The 11,487-nt window shown below is 41.2% G+C and overlaps 1 pseudogene; it reads right to left on the bottom strand.

Moving 5' to 3' along the window:
* Positions 1 to 395: 395 nt before the first annotated feature.
* LOC128482756 (squalene synthase-like) lies at positions 396 to 6,124 on the bottom strand (annotated as a pseudogene).
* Positions 6,125 to 11,487: the final 5,363 nt, after the last annotated feature.

Raw genomic sequence — 11,487 nt, forward strand, 5'->3', positions numbered from 1 at the left:
CAAAGCGGGACATTTGGGAGGCATGCTTAAAGAAACAAGTATTTTGCCAAAAATAAGCTTAAAATCAGCTAGTGCTATAAACCTTGCAAACTTGCTGATAACTAACCTGATAAATGCATCAGACAGTCCTAAAAACAATCTCACATTTGATAAAGGCTGCTTGAATCTCACAGAGACACAGAACTAGATGAGGATGTACGTGCTTTGTTCTTGTTTGAATACTTTTCCCCAGGAAGGAATTTCTAGGTCTAGCATCCAGAAGGTCCATACAAAAGCTCTCAGGGAAGCAGCATGTTTTTAGGCTTGCATAGAACAAGAAGTATCTGAGCTGCCATGTCGTCTGATGAGTCACTAAAAACACCACTTTACCTCCATGAGCCCTGCGCATGCTTAGATCACTGGCTAGTGTGCACTTCTTGGGACACCTGGGACACCGTGCTCAGGTACTGATAACTGAGGGCGGCCAGAACCATAGCACAGGACAGGTAAATGGGGGACAAATGATTACGCAACACCACCGAACCACTGGGCGAGCACAGGTTGCGTATGGAAGAAATCAGGTGCTGCGTCTTGCTTGACGTGGGGTCTGTCAGGGGGATTTTCTGATAGATCTGTAAACGAAATACAATTATATATATTTAGGAAATTTAGTTTAGCTTAGTGAAGATTACTTGTACCTTCATACACATCATGTGAACAACTGACACCTTGCCCTAAGATATTTAACCTTATGAATGCCTTAGAAAGGAACTTTAAAGTAATAAAAACGGTCGTTACGGCAAAAAGGTGCACTTGATAACATGTCAAGACTTTACATATACCCATCTTTCAAGCCCAATACCCATGTTAAGTCTGCCTTTAGTCTAGTCCCTGCACCGCTCTTTGTACATTGGTTTACTGCCTCAGTGTATGTCATGTTCATCTGTTTGGGCATGGTGTGGTGTACTGATGTTTGGGGCGATCGACATTTGTGTCTAATAGTCTTTTTCAGGCTAGTAGTTTGGGTTATATATTTAATAGTCATATTTACATTGCACCAGTCATGTTCATGTATGTGATTTCCTGCATTCCATCTCACTTTTATGGAAGGCCAATAAGTCCATTTCCCTTGCAGTAACCTGAATGGGCCCTTTCTCATATGCTCTGTAATAATACAAATACACCTTTATATCAAGGAAAGAAACAATGCATTTCTAACAGATGTGGGTTGATTAACAACGCGAAAACGGTCTTACCTCTTCAATATACTGGAGCATGATGGCCCTCACGGCTTCCATGTTGGTGGCATCCATCATTACAGTGACAGTCTGTCCCTTGCGGATTTACACAACACCTTTGAACACTTGCTGGTTGTTGTAACACGCAGCCAAAGAGGCTACAGCCAATACCTTAAATATATCAATAATAAATAAATAAGAAAAAATGAAGAAGGATAAGTATGCAATTGTGTTTACAGCAGCGACCATGCATTTTATTTAAGCACAAGGGAAAGATAGTTTAATAAATTTAGATATGCAAAAAGGTAAAACATCAAAAGTTGCTCTTCGATGGTTAAATATTACACAGAAATCTAGATACCCCCCAGGGGGATGGCACAGAAGTTGAAGACGCTTTGGTTTTTAAGCCGCGACAGGTAAAGGAGGACATCAGGCACATGATTCAAGGCGTTGGTAATCAACTCGTTCAAACACTGCACAGCCGGGACGATGTTCTCTGGCTTTGCCAAATCTGAGAGCTTCTTTGCATACTTACTCCACACCTGGTGCACAAACAAAGGGGAGGTTAGAATGCTGGTTATAATATGCAGGGAAAATCATGCACTAAAGTACATACATGCAGAGAACGCAGTTACTAAACATGTCACTAGACAGTGGGCTCCCAGTTGCACCACCGATTAGAGGCAGGAACTGACCTACGTACAGCACACGACCCCAGAATCAGCTCGTCATGGCGTGATCACACAAAGCTGAAAGTGTTCATATGGGTGCTTGCAAGGGCCAAAAATAGAGTGAAATGAGTAGTTTGAGCTGGCTTACAGTATGCATGTGCTCCAAACTGTCTGGCTTCGTGCGGAACATTCCCGCTTTTGCTATCCTATCCTGCTCAGCACTACCTCTGTCCCATATTTCAGGAGAGAGGTAGAGCTCAGCGGGATATGGGCCGCGTGTGCTGACACTCTATCTCCCAAGTTCCACTCCCCCCACCCCAGCGCCCTGATTAGTGAATGATAGAAGTTAGGAGGCATGAGTTTACAGCTCCAGTCCGTGAGGTTCATAAATTGGACAGGAATGATGTGTATTCTCGCCTGGAAACAACTACTTTAATGACTTGGAAAAATAAATTGAGACACCTGAGCTCAAGGTGGGAAAGCCAAAAAAGTGGCCTGTTTGCAGTGCTTGAGGCATGGAATTGTGCACAAAACTCTTCATGGTGTAACACCTTCTAAGCTAAAACCATTACAGGTCTTTCTGGGGAGAAAACTTCTAACTAAAATCATTACGTAATAAAAAGTACCGTATCTGCTCGATTATAAGACGACCCCCAAAATCTGAATATTAATTTAGGAAAAAGAAAAAGCCTGAATATAAGACGACCCTATAGGAAAAAAGTTTTACCAGTAAATATGAATTCATGTAAACTATTTTTTCATATTTAATAAAAACTATGATTAAGAAAAATATTTTTTTTGTTTTTATTTCCTCTTATTTGACAACCTGCCCCCCAGTTATGCACATCTGCCCCAGAAATGCCTTATACCCCCTATATGCCACTCTGCCCCGTGATATGCCTTTTAACCAACTATGACAGGGGCGCAAACAGGTTATGCATTTATAAGGCGCACCAATAAAAAGCACAAGTTTATGGTCACTAAAGTCCAAAATGTCTGCTCTCACATTTTACAAGAAAACCACCACACAAAACTAGAAATGCCGGTATTCCCTCCACCGCACCAACAGTAGAACTGAAAAGTGAACTTGGGGTCTGTGCTGACCTCTCTTGGCCAGAACTCCCGACCTTCCAATTGATCTTCCAGGTAGTCACGGATGATGTTGGTTTTCTGCAGAAATAGGCCCAAGCTGTTTGCAAGTTTTTTATCCAGGCCAACAATGGCATCTTCCAACTCTGATGCCGAAAACAGCCAAGACAAGCCAATCGCCACCAGACCGTTAACAGAATGGCAATACTGAAAATATCAAAAACAAGTTTTAAAAACGCAATAGCGACACAAAAGGTAGAAATGATAACAATGCTTCAAGTAAATATTACATTAAAATGTATTGGAAGAGCATCTGCAATTTATTTTATGTTTCTCTCACTCTATCCCACTCCTTCAAAGAGTCCATCTTCTTCTCCAGAAACTCGACCATCCCCTCTCCCATCTTGGCGCATATGTCTGCAATAACCTCTTGGTAAACAACAGCTAGATTTCTGAACTCCAGAGAGATCTGATAGGGGAAAAAAATATTGACGTCTATAACTAGGTCTTGATGATACACAGACTTTAGTGGAAACTGATCCATTTATGCTAGATTAAATTGTGTATATATATACACACACATACACACAGTGTGTATATATTATAAGTATATAAATATATGTAATAGATAAGTTATAAGTACCGTTGGGAAGTGTTCGAGAACCTGTCGGTGCTTATCTTTGCTCTCGGTGAATTTCCACTCCGGGTCGTACAGGTAGGTCTGGAAGTTACGTAGCATTGGGATCTTTCTCTGAAGGCTAATGGTCATATCGTCTTCCACGGTGTCCAGAGCACGCAGGACCAAGTAAAGTATGCACACGGCATGCCTGCAAACAGGAGGGAAAAAAATGTCTGCATCTCTGTTTAAAGGCAGGAAAAAAGATCATATCGTACAGAGGGAGTTTGGTTAGTTTTAGGACTTCACTAAAAAGCGAACATGTCATCAGCAAGATTGCAGAGTGCACTACACTGTAAACGAAGTACATTTTTTGACAGATACAGTAGGTTTGATAAAAGCAATATTAAGTAGAAGGTGCATTACGTTTTTACTTCATTCTAGCTGGAGCCCATGAAGTGTCATTTGAGTCGCCCAACTCCCCAGTCCCACTGAACTCTACTTCTGTCCCAATAAGCAGGACAGAGGTAGAGCTTGGCGGGACAGCAGGATAATCTTGCAAAATTTGGACTGTCCTGTGCAAAGCAGGACAGTTGGGAGGCATGGTTTTCACTCTGCTAACACTTCCCACCCCAGATAGTATAGGCCTACCCGGAGGGTTATCTTTTTTTTGTGTACTTTAGCATGACAGAGTGTTGCTATCTGCCTGGATTTTGATGAAGGAGGAAACTAAACTCTTTCAGTAATCAGATTGCCCAATATTGCTGTGGTGAGAAGATCTAACTCCAGTAAGAAATATATTTATTTACAGCTCCTCTATGTGTCACTGACACCCCAATAGGTGTTATACCACTCATGCATAGGTTTGCCGAGTTATTTAAGAGCTAAAAGGCCACATTTGGGAGGTGGGCATTTGTTTTTTTCATTTTAACATCTGGTCAGTCTGCGCTCATGTCCTATTCGGGACATATTTGACCCCGTCATTTACACCATCAAATCATACATTTTCTTAAACTAGAAAACCCATGGGTGTTTCAAGTGCTAATATTTTAACGGTTCCCATGTCAGGATTCTTGGGAAGATACAGAGCAGATTTTAGCACCTGCTCATAAAAATAAACTTTTTAAAAAAAATTGGCTAAAAGATAGAATGCTCAGTGGTCTGTCCTGGGCCCTCTTATTTTTAATTTGTTTATTAATGATCTCTCATGTTGCATTGAGAGCCATGTTTCAGTGTTTGCTGATGACACAAATAAGTGGGATAATACAGTTTAACCTTGAGGGGACTGGGCAGGGGAGTGGCAAATTAAGTTCAATGCAGACAAATGTAAAGTTATGCATTGGGGGGAGAACAATGCAACATATAAATAGGGGGGGCATAAGAACAATGCAACATATACTTTAAATGGTATCTGGCATGGAAGCCTTTGTGCCCTGGGCTCCTGGAGGGGCTTGAGGGCCAGCCTGCTTCCTACAGACTATGGGGTCTGGCCTTGGAAGGGGTTCTAGGAAGGAGGTTACCATATTGCCTCTTTAAAAGTCAATGGCGGGCCTCACCTTGAATATGCGGTGCAATTCTAGGCATTGGCCCTTAAAACAGACATTATACAGCTAGAAACAGTGCAAAGGAAGGTTACAAAATGAATAAGGGGATTGGAAGTTTTTCATTATGAATAAGTTGCATCTATATGGAAATGAATTGGAGCTATATAGAGGAAGTTCTATGTCTTCAATAAGGTAAAAAGCAGAACATACATGGCTATAAATGACAAAATAAACATTCCTGTTTTAGAGGTTTTTGATCAAATGAGAAATCTAATTGCCTTTTGGAGCAAAGAAGGATTTTTTCTCTCCCCTGAAGTGGCAAAAATCGGAAAACAGCGTAATTGGGGTTTTTGCCTTCTTTTGGATTAAAAGCAGGTTAGGTAGAAGGGTTGAATTTGATGGACTTTGGACTTTCACAGAAGTTTCAAGTTCATTAAGTCATCTTATAGGTTTTTTTTGCCCCTTTTGCTAGCTAGATGTCCCCCACCTGAAATTCCCCTCCTCGTTGGAGGTTGAGTCCCTCAAATTAGTTGTTCATTAAACTTTGAACTATTAGCTAGGCTAATACACTGTTTGGTGTACTGGCAATAAATTAATGTTTTGCTAACCATGTGTTTTGGCACACTTCAGAGTGAATTTGCCTATATCTCTGTCCTCCTTCTCTCCTTTCCCACTCATTTGTCCCTGCTACACATATTAAAAAGGCAACAACTGATAGAATGCAAACTGCGGTAACTTAAGGATGTGCACTTTGGCTACATTTTGCTTGCAGCCGAAAAGCCTGATACCTCTTATTGCAACAGAGCCACCTATCTGTAAAGAGTTACACTTTTTTCTTTGCTCACCTCAATTCCCCATCCAAAGCCTGGATGACGGCCGCGAAGCTCCGACTGGTTTCGTTCAGGTATCTGTAGCAGGTCTGCAGGCTCTCACTCATGGAGTCCTGTCGGGGTAGGGAGAGACAGGATGAAGTCTACATGTGGCCATCGCTTGAACAAGGAGACCAGTCTAACAGTTCATGCTGGTCATTAGCTAAATGTGGAGTAAACTTTCTCCAGGGCTGGAGGGAGGACTCCAGCGATCATGAGCAGGGACAAACTATGAACATGAGCAATCGTAGGTCAACCTCCCCTCTCCCTTCTGTCTTCTAAGGTTCCACCATCATATCCTCCCTTAATTTAATATATATATATATATATTTTATGGTGTTAGGTAAGTTTGGTGGGTGGTCAGAGGGAATTGGTTAGGCAGTGTAGGTTTTAGAGGTTTTGTTTCTCTCTCATAAGAATGGAACATGTCTACAATGCTGAACAAGCGTACTGCATTCTGGCAAAGCCACTCTTGACAGCTACTACCTGACGTGTTTAGTGTCAGATATGGAGCCAATATCTAAAATGTTAGATGTTGATGCCCAGGTTCCGGCTGGTAAATTGAGGTGTACAGAAACTGTGCCTGACCAATGTTGGGTGCCCCCAAATATGTGAGACACAGAAGCCCCCTCTTATTGTGACTCCTGGCATCAGATGTGACATTGCTTATTAAATATGAATAAATGAAATATAGCCGTGAATATATATGTGATAAATATTTAACCTTATTAAATTATATTAATTTCATATGAAAATGCATGGATAAATATTTTATAATAAATAAATACAGGGGATAAATATATATAAATATAGTAAATAAAACTGGAAATTATTTTTGCGGCTGAGTTTGGCGGCCAAACAGCTGCATTAAAGTTCTCCGAAACGCTCCCGATGAGAGACTCTGAGGTCATCTGCTTTACAGAAATATATATTTTTGTGGGTATTTTTTTTTTTTTATTTCTTTTGTTTAAAATTAGACAAAATCCAGTATCCTAAATGAAAAAAAATCCACAGTTTTGAATCCATAATGTACACCTTATGACGTGTTTCCTATAACTGCTGGGAAAGTCTGGAGATTCTATAACAGTATAGGTATTTCAGAAATCAGGACACCTGGATTGATACATATTGGGGGCATTTTCTGTCGGAGTGGAAACCATGACATTTTTTATTTAGTTTTTCTCTAGTTTTTACTGAATGACCAAAGTTTTCAGATAATCGCGTAAACATGGTATGAAAAGAAAAGTAAGACCTCTAGGACAGGTAGATAAGCCACTTCTGTCACCTTATTGTGACACCTCTAGGGCAGAAGCTCTAGTGAAGGTGTCTTACTCAGTGCTGTCTCAAAGCAGTACCTCTAGGACATGTACATTAGTCACTTCTGTCCCTTTATTGTGTGACCTTTAGGACAGGTGTATTAGCCAGCCCAGTAAAGGTTTAAGCGGCTATTTCTTGTTACAGGTGAGATTTATTAGAGATCCCCCTCAGCACAGCCATCCGGAAAATGATGCAGGACACTGAATACCTATAACCCCCTGCCAACCTCTAGGACAGGAAGCCGGCATCCCTCCTGGCAGACTCACCCGGTCCAGCTTGGGCATCACCACCCGGCAGTCGCCCATCTTAAACCTGAAAAGGTTATAAATCTCCTCCGGGTGCCCGAGAGACCTGAGGAAGTCCACGTCCGCCCGGAGTTTGCCCGCCGTCTGCCCACCTGAGGTGTGAGGGATACCCCTCGCAATCCCGGCATCTTCAAGCGCTACAGCATCCTTACCGGCACCGCCCACTCCCCCGCAGCATCCAATCACAGAACCGCCAGCATATTAGGTACTCTGACGCGCGTTATTGAACTGAGAGATATTCCCAACCAGTGAATAGGTGGAGCTGTCAGTATGGGCGGGGCTACATGTTCTATAACTTGCACTGTCTTGCCCTTATATAAATTATACTGTCTTGCATAGAGAGCACGTGCGTTGTACTGCTAAAGGTATATGGCATACAGAGGGTTAATAGCTGAGGCTGCGCAGAATTATTTTTTTTTTTTTAAAAAACAGAAATTACATCCAAATTAAAAAAAAAATATTGGGCTATATAGCGCAATCACATTCCATAGCACTGCACAAAAATAACATTCACAATGGAATGCAATGAAGCCCTGTAAATATAAAATATAAAAAAAATATAAAAATGTAAAAATTGTTCAAGAATAAATACAAATTTAATAACAAAATAATAAGGACCCCAGTGATGCCACCAGTTCTAAGAAAATGTCAAAAAATTAGCAGTTAGTTTTTTTTGTTAGCTTTTCTAGATGAGTAAAAAAAACAAGTCGGTCAATTTTTCACATTTCATTATTTTTGCATAATACATTATATGATCAAAAAAATTAGTATCTAAACAAATCTTCCTTTTGTCCTGAAAAAAACTCCCCAATATAATTTGTGTCGGTACAGTAAATGAAAAACAAGAAACTTCCAGATTAACACAGCCATTGTCTGGAAGGGTACACAATTTGAAAGAAACAGGGAGGACATTTACGTTTCACAGGGCGGCCTTTCACTAAATACATGAAAAGGACAAGTGAGGGGAAAATAAAGGTAGACTTCGTACAAGCGACCTCACTGGTGGGTCTGCCCCAAAATGTGGGTGCTGTTGCATGGGAGGTATGATATCACGAGGCTTTCCAAATCGTTCATGGAATCCTGGTAACTGAGACACATTTGGAAAGAGCATACAGTCAGAAACCAAATTCAGTTGTCAGGACTTTGCTGATAATTCGGGACATCGGGAAGCTACGCCTCCAGGATATATAAGTCATAAATTAACAACATCACACAATTATACACCAACCTAAAAATCCTTTAAGCTACTCGTAGGATTGCATCACACGTTTACATTAATGCTTTTATATTGATGTGAGAAAATGTTTGCATAAATTATACTCCGGCGTAGTAAACGTTACAACGTCAGACGCTGTCAAAATTCCTAGAACAGAATGAGCTGTGCATTAACTGACATTTCTGTACCACTAAATATCAATATTCTCTTGGAATTCTCCATAAAAAAATGAAAAAAAAAACATTTTAAAGTTTACCAGTCCAATGCAGGGACTTTTTGAATGTCTGTTTCTGTATCTTGGTGATTTTTTTTGTGTGTGGAAAGCTGATCATATTGACACAGTGCCTTTTGGAGATTACCAGTAGAATCTTGGTATTTGGAATGTTTTTAGTAACATTTAAAGTGGAATCCCCTTTTGCCTTCAGAACTGCCTTCATTCTTCATGGCAGACTTTCTACAAGGTGCTGGAAACATCAGAGATTTTGGTCCATATGGATATGATGACATCACGCAGTTACTGCAGATTTGTTGGCTGCACATCCATGATGCGAATCTCCCGTTCCACCCCATCCCAAAGGTGCTCTATTGGATTGAGATCTGGTGACTGTGGAGGCCGTTGGAGTTCAGTGACCTCATTGTCACGTTCAAGAAACATGAGATGATGGGTACACTGTGGTCATAAAGGGATGGACACGGTCAGCAACAATACTCAGCTAGGCTGTCGTGTTTATACGATGCTCAATTGGTACTAAGGGGCCCAAAGTGTGCCAAGAAAATGTCCCCCATGCCATTACACTACCACCAGCCTGAACCGTTGATACAAGGCAGGTTGGATCCATGCTTTCATATTGTTTATGCCAAAGTCTGACCCTGCTAGCTGAATGTCGCAGCTGAAATCAAGAATCATCAGACCAGGCAACGATCTTCCAGTCTTCCATTGTCCAATTTTGGTGATTCTGTGCGAATTGTAGCCTCAGTTTCCTGATCTTAGCTGACAGAGTTGGTATTCTGCAGACCTTGGGTGCAACGAGGGGTTATTTGAGTTACTGTTGCCTTTCTGTCATCTCAAACCAGTCTGCCATTCTCCTCTGACATCAACAAGGCATTTTCATCCCCACAACTGCCGCCCCCTGGATATTTTCTCTTTTTCAGACCGTTCTCTGTAAACCCTAGAGATGGTTTGGGTGAAAATCCCAGCAGATCAGCAGTTTCTGAAATACTCAGACCAGCCCGACTGGCACCAACAACCACCATGCTCACTTAAATCCTCTTTCTTCCCCATTTTTTTATTTTTTTGTTATGGGTAAATATGTCAGTCTGGATCTGTATGTGTATGTGTGGGTGAGCATGGATGTGTATGGGTAAATTATTATACTAATAAAGCGCCAACAGATTCCGCTGCGCTGTACAAGATGAAAATGTAACTAACATTTAACATACTAACAGAGGTCTGTAGAGTCTGGGATTTAACTCTTGCTTTTTTGCAAGATCTGACCTTGGGTGAATTTGCTGCGACGTCCGCTCCTGGGGAGATTGGCAACTGTTTTTTGTGTTCCACTTTTGAATAATCTTTCTCAATACTTTCAGTACTTTGAATAACTATACATCATCTCCATTTTTTATATTAATACGGCCTAAGCAATACATGGTAATATAGCGTGATGGAATTCCTAAAATGTATGCCTTTAGTGTTTTTTGAATGGTATTCTCTGGGTATGCGCTGAATTCTTGCTCTGTTTTGTCCATTCAATTTATTGCCCGTCTTGTGGAGCGTGGCAGGGGTGGAAAATGATAGTAGCCCAAGATGGCTTCTGGCTGGCTTCCACAATTTCAAGCTCCAGCTTGTGTGTATGTTCTGTCCTTAAGAGTCCCAGAGGTTTCATCAGCTAAGCTAAATACACACTAAGCCCGCAGTCATTTGGCAGCCGTTGGGTTGTAGGTGCTAATTTCATTTCGCTTGATTTAGCACCGTAATCAAGCTGACAGGCTTAATATGTAAATCGTTGCTTCTTTAGATCACACAGCACCAATGCGCTCGCTGCCGTAACTCACTTCAAATGCGTGTGTGGATCTTCCTCGTCTGGAGATGTGACCTCCAAACTGTGCAGCTTCCTTGTTGACGATAATAAACAGAATGGTAACGATACAACAATTAGTAGAGCAGGCAAGTTATTCTAGTGGCGGGTAACAATCCTGAATTTGATATTTGATATTTCTACGACCCTTCTCTCCTCCTGCTCCACCTCAAAACTAGGACACTTTGAAGATATGAGATACTATAAAAAAAATCCACAAGAGCCTATTTATTTTATTAAGTATAGATATGAATATGGATAAAAAGAGAACCTTTATAAAGTTTATGTATACATGGTCCCAGCATTGAGCTGCGTGCCCCTTTGCTGTGCTGCTATTTAACGTCCCAGTTACAAAGTAGATCTCCGTAACTAGCCCCTTTAACACTATAGAGGCTGTGCTGAGCTGGCATAGCCCTTCATGGGATGCATTAGAAGGCGCCGTATATAATATCCAGGTGCTCATTAGTAAGAATGGTCGTTGTAGTATGGCGAGGCTCCTGCTGCCGATCTCGTTGCTGAATGTGTCGATATTAAAGCATTACAACAACACAGGTTGGGTGAAGGAAGC

Source organism: Spea bombifrons, chromosome 3 (genome assembly GCF_027358695.1).
Source record: "Spea bombifrons isolate aSpeBom1 chromosome 3, aSpeBom1.2.pri, whole genome shotgun sequence".
Classification (NCBI taxonomy): domain Eukaryota; kingdom Metazoa; phylum Chordata; class Amphibia; order Anura; family Pelobatidae; genus Spea; species Spea bombifrons.